Genomic DNA, 13446 nt, shown 5'->3' on the forward strand with positions numbered 1-13446 from the left:
AGTGAAATCATGGTATTTGTCTTTCTCTGACTTATTTCACTTGGCCTTATACCCTTTAGCTCCATCCATGTTGTTGCAAATAGCAAGATTTTGTTGTTATGGCTGAGTAATATTCCAGTGTGTGTGTGCAAACCACATCTTCTTTATTTATTTTTCCCCTTCCCTATCCGTTTATCAATGGACACTTGAGCTGCTTCCATAATGTGGCTATTGTAAATAAGAGGGGTTGCAATTTTATTTTATTTTTGAACACTGCTCTTTTTTTAAATGCTTACTTTTGAGAGAGCGAGCGAATGAGCGGGAGGGGCAGAGAGAGTGAGACAGAGAGAGAGAGACAGAATCCCAAGCAGGCTCCATGCTGTCAGCACAGAGTCCGACGTGGGGCTCAAGCCCACAAAGTGTGAGATCATGACCTGAGCCGAAATCAAGAGTTGGATGCTTAACGAACTGAGCTACCCAGATGCCCCAAGGGGAATGCAATTTTAGATAAAGTAATTTGGGAACGCTTTTCTGAAGACGTGACATTTAAACAGAGACCTAACGTAAGCAAGGATAAAATGCTGAAGAGTTCTCCAGGCAGAGCATTTCAGGTGGCGAGAAGAGCAAGTGTAAAGGTCCTGAGGCAGGAACATGTTTGAGGAACAACAAAGAGGCCAGTGTGACTTCAGGGAGCAAAGGAAGGGGAGAGTGATAGAAGATGAGGTCACAGAGATAGTGGGGCCAGAGGCTGTAGGACTCTGTGAGGGTCCCCGTAAGAACTTTGGATTTTGTTCACAGTGAGACAGGAAACCACTAGAAGAATTGAGCAGGGGAGTGACACGCAGCAGAAGGGAGAATTTCTGCTTTCTAATGGGCACAAGTAATTTTCTAAACGGTAAGAGCCCACTCCCTGCCTGTGAAAATAATAGAACTTATGAGAAGTAGTTGGCTTTTTATGTGACAACTGAAGGAAGATCTTACAAGGCCCCTGAATTGGTCGTGCGTCCATTATATACTCACAGAGCACCTACTTTGTGCCAAGTTCTGTGCTAGGTACCAGGGATATAAATGTAGTTCATAAGACTTTTTAAAAATACTTCCAAGTAATCTCCATACCCAACATAGGGCTTGAACTTACAACCCAGAGATCAAGAGTCACATACCCTACCGATGGAGTCAGCCAGGTTTCCCATGTAGTTGATAAGACTTTTAGTTCCCAACTTTTGATACAACAACAACAAAAAAATCACAGTTACTTCGTTCCCCTAATGAAAAGTTTCAAGCTCCTGTGGTGGCATGGAGGTCCATCTCAGTCATTTCAAGAGGTAGAGGTCTTCCCTTTCCTTCATGGGTCTGTAGAAATCCAGTAATTCACAGGTGCGTGAGCGGGGAAGGGCCTCTGGCCTCCACTCTGTCGGGGATAATGCCGAGACACTTTTGACCGAAGCCCAGTGGTATTCACAAAGGCAAGAAGCCCCATCCCTTTGTACCAACCCACGCTCCCAAGATCCTTGTTCCAGGATCACAGTTTTTAAGAGTTCAGTCTCCCTGTTGTCTACTTACTGCTCTCAGTGATCAGGTCACTGATGGTTGCTGCATGGATGCATAAGGCCCCGTAAACTTCACTCAAGTCTCTTGTACCCTGGCTTAGATAAACAAGTAAATCAGTATTTCTGGTAGGTGAGCTGGGCTGGGTCTGTACAGTGGGATAGACTCTAGAGCTGTTGGCCTTACAAGGAATGAGCCAGAGCAGACTACACAACCCAGGTCCTGTAGTTGCTTGTGTGTGTGCGTTTGTGCGTAATATGATCAACACAAAAATTATTCATTTTCAATTTTGTGCGATAAGAAAAGGTGCACAGCAGGCTCCTTCTGTTTCTTGTGAAAGATGCTGAATTCATCATGACTGTAGAACAGAAATGGGTTTTTGTTTTCTTCTTGGAGATTAAAGGGATCTTGAGGATCATTTAGCGGAGATGAAAAAACTGATTTTGTCTTTAACTTTTTGTCCTTGAGCTCTTGTCCGTGACTTCTCCGAGCCTTAGTTTCCCCGTCTCTTTGTTTCATACTTCAGAGAATATGTACCCTAGATCACAGCCTGTGTTTTCTAGAAGCAATCACTGGTTGAACAGAATGTCAGTTGTCTGATTCGGCAGCTCCTGTCTTTGCTTCATTCCCTAGTTACTAGAAGTTTCTCTGTCCTTCTTCACTCTTGGACCCTCCTCCTTTCCCTTTCTATTCGTTTACCAGTTTATTACAAGGGATGTTTTAAGGGCACAGATGAATAACTGGGTAAAGAAAGAGGTACAGATGGTGACGTCTGGAAGGGTCTTAAGCCCAGGAGCTTCAGTCCCTGTGCAGCTGGGGTGTGGAACCCTCCCCAAACGTGGGTGCCTTCACCAACCTGAAGCTCCAAGTTTTGTCTCATGTTTTATTTTTTTTAGGTTTATTTATTTATTTTGAGAGAGACAGAGACAGTGTGAGCAGAGCAGAGGCAGAGAGAGAAGGAGAGAGAGGGAATCCCAAGCAGGCTCCACACGGTCAGCACAGAGCCTGACACGGGGCCTGAACCCACGAAACCATGAGATCACGACCTGAGCCGAAACCTAGACACTTAACCGACTGAGCCACTCAGGCACCCCTATCTTTTTTTTTTTTAATAATTTATTCAGATTTTCTTAGGTAGGTGTGTGTGTGTGTGTGTGTGTGTGTGTGTTAATTTTTTTAAATGTTTTATTTTATGTTTTGAGAGACAGAGACAGAGCATGAGCAGGGGAGGGGCAGAGACAGAAGCAGACCTAGAATCTGAAGCAGGCTCCAGGCTCTGAGCCGTCAGCACAGAGCCTGATGTGGGGCTTGAACCCATGGACGCAAGATTGTGATCTGAGCTGAAGTCGGATGCTCAACCGACTGAACCACCCAGGTGCCCCTTCTTTTAATGGAAGCTCTACAGCCAACATAGGGCTTGAACTCCCAACCCTGAGATCAAAAGTCGTATGCTCTACTGAGCCAGCCAAGCCCCCCTCTAAGTTTTGTTTTAAAGATCACTTTAAACGCTGGGTGATGGGAATCAGGCTGGGATAGGTTAGTAGTGGGTCCCACAACCTCAACTGGGCCCTCCACTCAGCCCTCAAGGCCCCAGGTCTCCTTTGCTCAGGAGGCAGGAGTGCCACAGCGACGCGTCACAGAGGAGGCTTGTCCTCTCCTCCCTACGACAGTCTGAGTAAAGGGTTGGACGTCGGCTGGCAGCAGTCCTGCAGCACTAATGAAGTTTAGGAAGTGCTTAGCTGAAAAGGCCACGGATCGGGTAACTGAATTGGTGTCAGACACATAATGGCTTTGAGAGTCTTTTCTCCCTCATTTGGTAAGAAGAGCCTTTGCCCTCACATCCTCCGTAAAAGCTCAAGGAGAAAAGGATGTTCACCCAGCTATATATCAACCCTGTCTATTCAGCAGGAGTTTTGGGAAACCATATGGAGAAGCACACTTTTTAAGAAGGCTTTGGGGACTGTTAATAGCAGGCTGGGCAGGGCACAGGAAGAGGCTGCGAATGAGTGTGTTCCACAAGATGCTGCCAGGTGATAAAATATTAAAACGAATACCAACCCTCGCTCTTCAAGGAATGGTCTTAATGATTGTGTCAGATATCTGGGCTCTGTGGTCAAATGGACAGTGAGCTTTGGGCTTTATCAAAAATAGTTTAATGGGTGCCATGAATGGATGCCAAGAATGGTTAATGGTGCCAGGCCCTGTCCTAACCTCTTATGCATTATCTCACTTAAGCCTCCTAACAATCCAACAAGGGAGACACTATTATCGTCCCCATTTTACAGGTGAAGAAACCGAGGCTTGCCTGAGATCACACAGTTGTGATGTAGTGAAGCTTGGCTTGCAATCTAGGATTGGGGTTCTAACACCAGTGGGTTTTTTTTCTTCTTTGATAAAAAACTTACAGGAAAACAGAATATGTCCATGGACAGTAAAAGGTAGTACTCAAGAGTTTACAATGAGTTAACTCCGTCCCACCAATCCAGACCCCACTCCAGAGGCAGTCAGCATTGCTGGCTTCTTGTACTGCCTTCCAGCTATACAGATTACACACACAGATACATATGTGTCTGTATGTCTACACATGAGTATACAAATGGTTGTGTGTTACCTACCCTACCTGTGCCTTGTTTTCTTGACTTCGACTCCTTAGGACTTTCGAGACTTTTCTGGTTTTTTGGCCTTTCTGTATGTTTTGCCATCGGTAACAATGTTGCCACAAGCATCCTCAGGCAAATGGCTCCGCAAATGTGTGTGAGCGACACGGTGCTTTTGACCACAAGAGCAAGATGATCTGCAGGGACAGTTGGGGTCACTCACTAGTCATTGGCTCAGGGACCACACTTCTATCCTCTCCAGGGTACTGGGGATGGCAACCAGGGAGCCACATAGGCTTTGAGACATCCCGTACGTACAACCTTAGGGTTGATAGTGACAGACTTCACCACCCGGTGCCCCAGGGACATTTCTGAATGAAGACAAGAATGTGGGTAGCAGAAGTTCCTCTCTGCAGCCACCATCTCATCACAACCCCCTTGGGGAAGCCAGGAATGGTAAGGGTCATGTGTTAAGCCTGCTGCCCCAGGCAGGTGGAGCCCCATCATGCCTGGTTCACTTAAGGAGGCGGGGCTGAAGCCCAGAGATGAAGCAGCTTGCCCAAGGTCACACCGTAAGCATGGTGGGGAGGCCAGTGGGTTGGGGCTTCTGTCTCCTCTGCACTGCTCCCTCCATTGCCCCATCTTGGCTCAACGAGTTCTGATTAACAGAGCTTTGCCTCTTCTCTAGCTCGTCCTAAGGCTTGAAAAGTCCCTGAAGCCACTTCTGGGCCTGGGGGACAGGGTGCGGGCTGCCCTTTTGGCACCTGTTTGCCTTCCCTTCCCTAGGGTGAAGCTGGCTTTTTGTCTCATCAGGTTGGTGTTTTGTATATAAACTGCTGCTATCTTAGTATCAGTTAGGACGTCTTTGGTGGTGACAAACAACCCCCAAATTATACTGGCTTCATACCCGGATTTATTTTGTACTTACTCATGTACTCCCTGACTCAGGCCTCTCCCCATGCCAGCCGTTCTCTGTAGTGACTCAGTGCCCCCATGCGCTTTCATCTTGTGGCTTACCACCACACTGGGTGGCCTCCGTGACTGCTGTGGGGTGGGGGCGGGGCTGGGGAGGGAGCGTGGAGCACGGGAGGATCACACACTCACTCTTGAATGCCTCTCTGTCACTTCCACTCATAACCCACTGGCCGGAACTAGGCATGTGGCCACACCTAATTGGAAGGGCCTGGGCAGCGTGGAGGTGGACGTGTCATGTGTGTAATTCTGAGCAATACGTGTCTCTGCCAAGTCCTCAGGCTTGCGGGGGGGGGCGGTGGGCGTGCAGGTAAACACGGGCTGCATTAAGCAGGGCAATGACCACAGGCCTGTGGGGGCTGATTGTGAATAACGGATCTGGGGACTGGTGGTAGCTTTTAGGTGCTCCTCAATTGCTGATTCAGCTGCAGAGGACATGTATTTTTCTTAACCGTCTTCCTGTCCACTGAAACACATGTGTAGAGAACTCCACGCAGCAAATGTAGAGCTTAACTTTGGTAAATTCATTATAAGGCACATATATAAGCTTGAATCTGCCTGCCAGGGCAAGAAGCAGAACGTAACAGTTAACTGTTACAACTTTTGGACTCAGCACTCTATGCCGCCAAACTTGAGTCTAACGGAGCTTTGGAAAAATGAAGCTTTGAATTTCAGAGGTACAGTGCTCCACTTTCTGCTGAGGCTGTCTAATCTCGACAAGGAACTTGCGCTATAAGGAGCTGGAGGGAGTGAGGAGGCCCTCTCCCCCACAGAGAATGCGTGGATGGGGCGCGGGGAGCCTGTGGCTGGCCGGCCAGCAGCCTGGGTGACGGTAGCCAGGCTCTCCCCGTCTGCCCTCACTGTGCACTTGGTTCCTGGGTCAGCCTGCTTCTTGTGGCCCCAGTGCTCCCCGGGAATGCATCTGCCCTGAGAGGCCACCACACCCACCACGAGGCCTCTCCTTCAGGCCCAAATGCAGCTTGGAGGTCAGCCTGACCCCGGGGACTCCCAGCTCCGGGCAGAAGCCCCATTACCCCTGCCAAGGTATGTGTCAGCCTAGAAGCAGCACTCCATGTTTTGGTAACTTGTAAAAGCCTAATCCTAGAAAGACTGCGTGTTCCTGGCGGCTGGCTCACCCCGCCTCCGGGGAGCCTGCCGCACCTGCTGGGAGGCAGTACTGGGTGGGACCCTCCCCCCACCCCCATCTAGATCTGTCACTGCATATTTCCAGGCCCAGGTCAGACTCGGGCGAGTATGGCTTTCTCCCCTCTCCACACCCTGGTCTCCTGCACCCATGAAGCTGCCGACCCAGTTTCTGATGGGAAAGTGAGGATCTCTGCGCAAAGTCAGATGAGAGGAGAGGAAGCAAACACTGTGCTGCCTTAACATAATGCAGACACGACCCTCCTTCTGAGCGAGGGGTGAGGAACCTGGGCCTTCCCACTCAGAGCGTTTGGAACAAACTCCCAAAATACCAGAGGCTCAGTACGAATCTCCTTTGCTGTCACCAGGAGGAAGGATGAATCATACCCAACACGCGATTTCCCTCGTCCCCAAACACTGCATGGATACTTACATTTAGTGGCATTTTACATGTGCGAGGTATTTTTTAAGAAATTCTTTTCTCTCTGTCTTTTTTTCTAAACCAAAACACCAGCTGTAAAACCCACGGCTTCCTTCCCCTCTAGGTCTGCCGCGGTAGGAGGCGGCAGCGGCAGACGGCCGGCCCCCTGTGCTCTGAGTCAGGCCTCCCTCTCGGCGGCTTGCTGCCTGCAAAACAAACTTAAAAGCTGGTGAATGGCACTTAGGGGCCCACAAGCACGCAGGGAGGCCTAAAATATTTGCAGAGCACACACTCTGCTCACAGAATGAAAGGCCACTATGTAAATAGCTGGGCTCTGTCGGGGGTGAGGCATCTTCAAAGCGGCTTCTGCTTGTCACATCAAGCCAGCAAGGATGCAAAGACATTCATTCAAAAGCAGCACGCAGGAACCACACCATGACTTCCTGGCCCCAGAAGGTAGACTCAGAAAGGGACCACAGCCTGGAGTCCCGTGTTTCTTTTCCTCGCTATTTCTCCTGCGCTGCACAGTGCACAGGGTGGTTTTGTGAGATGGCTTACAATGTCAGCTTTCAGGGCTGGGCAGACATGATCAGTTCTCTCTCTTCTGGCAGGGGAAGGCTTTTCTGGAAGACGCTCAAAAGGCAACCATAGTTACTAATGGAGCATGGCAAAGCATGAGACAGAGGTAGTTATTACCCAGGCTTGACAAAAAAAGGAACGTGGGATGGTTTTTGCATCAAGCCACAAATACTAATTCCAAAGACTCCCAGGTGAGTGCAGGAGCGGCCCAGACACACGTGATACCCCCTTGCAGCATCCCCCGCGACTCCCAGAAGTCCCACACCAACGTGAAAACCGCCAACAGCCCTGTGACCACACGGAGGCTGCGAGCCAAAATCCAGGCAGAATTTTCACTAACCACATTGTCCACTGGGATGCGTTTAGAAGAATATTCTTGGATTTCACACCATTTGTGTTGGCCCCTCTGAACCAGAATAGGACAGACAGCCCCCAGAAAGGAAAGAAATAGTTTTGTTTTACTCTGCCCCTTTGTCAGTGATGATCTTCCACCCGGGGAAGGCAGGAATGGTCTTCCGGTCAGGCACAGCCTCATTTCATTCTCCTTTTTCTGCCTCTCTCCAAAGCAACAATGACAGTGATTTCCAGCATGCACCACAGTGCAAGAATGGCCAAAGGTGTGCACTGTTTCTTCAGATCTTTAATTGCTGGAGGAACCTCAACTGGTACAAAAGGTAAGGGGGTGGGGAATGGCTGCTCAAAGGTCTGCAGACTACCCTGGGTTCCCCAGCCTCACCAGAGTCCAAGAGTGGAGCAGAAGAAACGTTGGCTGGTTCAGAAATATCCCAGGTAATCCTCAGTAGGCATGAACACCTGAGCTAAGCAGGCGTAGATCCACAGAGGAAGCTGCCAGTACCCAAGTGGGAGGCTAAGGATGTCACATTTACCTTGAGTGATGGACAAGGCTGAGCCCTTGGATAGAGGGCTCTCCGTGCGAATACCACCAAGGGCCAATGAAAAGAGGGTGGAGCCTGAAGGAGAGGAAAACCACTCTCCAGACTCGGGCAGCACGTCTCTCTGGACATTACTGTTCAATAAGAAACACATGCTAACCTCAGATAGCTGCTGCAAGAAGATATGGCCTTACTGGAACTGGCTAAAGAAGGAACTAGAAAGACAAAATAGTCTGAGCTGGGAAAGGAGATATAAAGACTGCTGGCTAAAATCAGATAACATAAAGTACCAAAAAAAGAGAAGAGCCAGATCAAAGCTGCGTTTGAAGAGAGTAAGGGCAAAACTAAGAAAGAGCCTGTTAACCACGGAGGGGAAGAGGCCACAAACTTCTGGTTCTCAAGGTCCCTCTATCCTCTTGAAAGTTACCGAGGGCGACAAAAAGCTTTAGTAGCTCTTGGTATGTCTATAGAAGAAATTAAAATGGAGAAACTTTTAAGACATTTATTAAAAAGTTATTTTAAAACAATAATAAGCCCTTTGCATGTGAACATAAATAACATTACTAATGAAAAATAACCACGTTTAAAATTTTTAAATGAGTCACAGGCTTTTTGCAGATTGTTTTAATGTCTACCTAAACAGAAGACAGTTCTATTCTCATTGCTGCTGCTTTACTTTTTACTGAGTTATAATTACTGTATTAGTTTGAGGTGTACAACATATTGATTTGATATGTGTATATAAGGCAAGAGATCATAATGATCTAGTTAACATCCATCAGCACATGTCGCTACAAATTTGTGATGAGAACTGTTAATATCTACTCTCTTAACAGGTTTCAAATACCCAATATGATAATATTAACTGTGATCACCATGTGATACATTGCATCTCCAGAACTTACTTACAACATGATGGGATTTTGTACCTTTAGACCACTACCCCCCACCACTTCTGGCAACTACCTCTCTGATCTGTGTCTGTGGTGTTTCTTTTTTGTTTGTTTTTTAAGATTCCACATATAAGTGAGATTATAAGATCTGTGTGTTTCTTTCTGACCTATTTTATTAAGCATAGTGGCCTTCAAGTCTATCATACATGTTGTCCTAATCGGCAAGATTTTTTCTTAATGGCTGAAAAATACCCCAACGTGTATATAGACTACATTTCTTTACTCATTCAGCCTTCAGTGGACACTAATGTGGTTTCCAGTATCTTGGCTACTGTAAGTAATGCTGCAATAAACATGGGGTGTACGTACCTTTTCAAATTAGTATTTTTGTTTTCTTCAGATAAATACCCAGAAGTTGAATTGCTGGGTCATATGGTAGTAACATTTTTAATTTTTTTGAGGAACCCCACAGTTTGCCACAGTGGCTGCACAAACTTACATTCCCAACAGTGCACAAGGGCTCTCTTTTCTCCACATCCTTGCCAACACTCATTATTTCTTTAAAAAAAAAAATTTTTTTTTAACGTTTATTTATTTTTGAGGCAGGGAGAGACAGAGCATGAACGGGGGAGGGGCAGAGAGGGAGACAGAATCGGAAGCAGGCTCCAGGCTCTGAGCCATCAGCCCAGAGCCTGACGCGGGGCTTGAACTCACGGGACTGCGAGATCGTGACCTGAGCTGAAGTCGGACGCTTAACTGACTGATCCACCCAGGCACCCCAACGCTCATTATTTCTTGTCTTTTTGATACCAGGCATTATAACAAGTATGAGGCGATATCTCATTGTGGTTTTGATTTGCACTGCCCTGATGATGAGTGTTGTTGAACACCTTTTCTTGTGCTGTCTGTTGGCCACTTGTGAATCTTTGGAAAAAATGTCTGTTCAGATCCTCTGCCCACTTCTTTATATGTATATTTGCTATTGAATTATGAGTTCTTTATATATTTTGGATATTAACCCCTTATCAGATATGGTTCGCAAATATTTTCTCCCATTCAGTATGTTGCCTTTTCATTTTGTGATGGTTTTCTTCAGTGTGCAGAAGCTTTTTTGATGCAGTCCCATTTGTTTATTTTTGCATGTGTTGCCTTGGCTTTTGGTGTCAAAGCCAAACAAACATCACCAAGATGCATGGCAGGGGACTTGCTGCCTAGTTTTCTTCCAGGAGTTTTATGGTTTCAGGTCAGTCTTTAATCCATTTTGAGTTAATTTTTGTGTATGGTGTAAGAGTGGTCCGGTTTATTCTTTTGCATGTGGTCGTCCAATGTTCCCAGCTCATTTATATTCTTGTCTCCTTTGTTGTAAATTAATTGAAGTGGGTTTACTTCTAGGTTCCTTATTCTGCTACATTGATCTATGTGTATTTTTATGCCAATACCATACTTTTAGCCTTTCACCACTGAGTATGATGTTAGGTGTAGACTTGTCATTATGACCTGGATTTTGTTGAGGTACATTCTCTCTATACCCACCTTGTTGAGAATTTTTACCGTAAGTGGATGTTGAATTTTGTCAAATGCTTTCTGCATCTATCGAGATGACCATATTTTTATCCTTCATGTTGTTAATGTGGTATGTCCCGTTGATTGATTTGTAGGTGTCGAACCATCCTTGCATTCCCTGAATAAATCCCACTCTATTATGGTTTATGATCTAATGTTTTGTTGAATTTGGTTTGCTAATATTTTGTTGAGAACTTCTGTATCTGTGTTCACCAGGGATATTGGTCTGTAATTGTGGTGTCCTTTTCAGATTTTGGTATCAGGGTGATGCTGGCCTCATAAAATGAGTTTAGAAGTGTTCCCTCCTCTTCTGTTCTTTGGAAGAGTTTGAGAAAGATTGATGTTTATTCTTCTTTAAACTTTGGTAGACTTCTCTGGTCCTGGGAAGTTTGTCATGACTGATTCAATACATTCAAGTTTTTAGTTCTTGATTCAGTCTTGGTAGCTTGTATGTTTCTAGGAATGTATCCATTTCTTCTAGGTTGTCCAGTTCATTGGCATAGTATTGCTCATAGTAGTCTCTTAAGATCCTTTGTAGTTCTGTGATATCAGTTGTGCGATCTCTTTCATTTGATTCTATTCATTGGAGTCCTCTCTTTTCTTGGTCGTTCTAGCTAAAGATTTGCCAATCTTGTTTATTTTCTCAAAGAACCAGATTTTAGTTTCATCAGTCTTCTCTATTGTCTTTTTTGTCTCATTTACCTTCATGTCCACCCTGAACTTTGCTATTTCCTTCCTCTACCAACTTTGGGCTTAGTTTGTTCTTTTTCCAATTCCTTGAGGTGTAAAGTAGGGCTTTTGAGTTCTTACTTGCTAATACATGCATTCATTCTCTGTGGATTTTTTTTTTCTTTGACTCTGGTTGTTTGGTAGCATGTTTTTAAATCTCCACATTATCTGTGAATTTTCCAGTTTCCTTCTTATAATTGATTTCTAGTTTCACACCACTGTGATTAGAAAATGTGATTGTGACAGGATTTCAAACTTCTTAAATTTATTAAGCCTTGTTTTGTGGCCTAACTATAAGAATTAGTTAAAGGATACACAAGATAAAATGTAAAACGTGATATCAAAACCAGTGTAATGGAGGGAGTAACAACATAGAGCCCTAGGGTGCACTCAAACTCAAGTTGTTATCAACTTAAAATTGACTGTTATTGTAAGTTGTCATATGTAAGACTCATGGGAACCACAAAGCAAAAACCTATAGTAGAAACACAAAAGATAAAGAAAAGGAATGGAAGTATGTAACGATAGAAAAATCACGAAATTGCAAAGGGGAAAAGCAAGAGAAGAAAAAGGAAGAAAGGAACCGCAAAACAGCCGGAAAACTGAACAAACGGTCACAAGTACATACGTATCAACAAAACACAACTGGACAAAGTTCTTATTTCCATTGTTTAAGCCACCCAGTGTGTACTTTGTTACGCCAACCCGGGGCAACACACAGGACACTCTATTTTATATTTTTGTACTATATGACATTTTTATAATGACTATGTATATTACTTCTATAATCAGAGCACCTGCCTCCAACTTCTGATTTTGAAAAAAGAAATGAGAGAAGAGACAGATGAGAGGACAAAGGTACCTCCCAGGCATGGCTATCACAGAACCGGTTTTATTCCTCACTGGTAAATACGGAGCTTCCTCCTTGCTACTTGCTGGGTCCCAGCCCCACCTCTACCCAACCCTGCCCTGTGTGGTCAGCTTGCCTTGAGGGGACCACTAGCCTGGTGGCTGCTCTAGCTGAGAAGACCGGTGGGCCCGGATCCCCTAGGTCACGACTAGGGTCTGGTGTACAAGATGTCACCATAGCCATCTCCCTTCATTCCACACATCTGGTTCAGGCCTAGGTAAGCAGGCCAAGTGTGGTGTTTCTAACCATCTCCCCCCACAAACTGGAAAGCCCAACAAGCCTGCAGTAAGAATGCCTGCAAGCAGCTGGCATGCTTACACAAGCTCTGGCCCCTCATTCACAGGGCCGGCTCTGTAGTGCCTGCTTAAAAGCCACAGTAGAAGGACAAAGCGCCCTGGGAGTCCCTGTAAAACAGAATTCTTGCAACAATTTTTCCCCTGGGAAGACGTCTTGCTTCTGTCGGGGGTGCCTACTGTTGGGGATGTCGGGGTGGTAACCAGCAGTGGTGGAGCAGAGGCCCAGGAGAGGAGGGCACAGACTTGCAGGGGTCAAGGCCACCAAAGGGGGCGGAAAGTTTAGGATAGCGGCGCTCTGTAAGACAACACGCTCCGATCCCGGTCAAATCCGCTGAGCCGGATCCAGCCCTCTCGGCAGAACTGCTCAGAGGCCACCAATTTTCTGGCAAGTTGCAGGCTTTGATCCCTGAGGAACGCAGCCATCCCCTGGGCCATTAACCTACCTGGAAGGGCCTGCAAGGGATCAGAACCCCGTTTAGAACTGCAGAGAGGTTAAGGAAAAGAAATCTTGACATAGAGGTGGTAGGTCTAAATACTCAGAAAATAGCCACAGTGACTTCAACTTCTGTTTCCGCAGGTTTCCGGAATACAGGAGGAGCTGGGGAAAGGGCTAGCATTTGAAAGCACCTACTCTGTACTGCGCTGTAACTGCAGCACATCATTTGACCTTCCCGACGTGCTGGGGACAGGTATTCCTCCACTCATACCTGAGACCAAAGGTCAGAAAGGTGAAGTCACCCGCCCAAGGGCTAATGGAGAACAATGGCAGAAAGACAGCCCAACAAACATGATGGAATCAATGGAGTTCGTGTCTGCTTTCTCACCTGTTAAGTGCAGACGATCCCTTTTTTCTGTGGAGATTTAGAAGAGGTGACGTGTGTAACGTGCCCAGCGCCTGGCTGAGCACACGGGGCACCAGATGA

The 13446-nt window shown here is 46.1% G+C and overlaps 1 long non-coding RNA gene across 1 annotated transcript; it reads right to left on the minus strand.

Annotated features, from left to right (window-relative positions):
• Positions 1–704: 704 nt before the first annotated feature.
• On the minus strand, positions 705–6797 carry LOC128311214 (uncharacterized). The gene is made up of 3 exons (XR_008289361.1): positions 6673–6797; positions 1543–1625; positions 705–1390 (listed from the first exon to the last, which is right to left on the minus strand). It is a non-coding gene; the product is annotated as an uncharacterized LOC128311214 (long non-coding RNA).
• Between the last annotated feature and the right edge of the window lie 6649 nt (positions 6798–13446).

The sequence above is a fragment of the Acinonyx jubatus genome, chromosome A3, assembly GCF_027475565.1.
Source record: "Acinonyx jubatus isolate Ajub_Pintada_27869175 chromosome A3, VMU_Ajub_asm_v1.0, whole genome shotgun sequence".
NCBI classification, from domain to species: Eukaryota; Metazoa; Chordata; class Mammalia; order Carnivora; family Felidae; genus Acinonyx; species Acinonyx jubatus.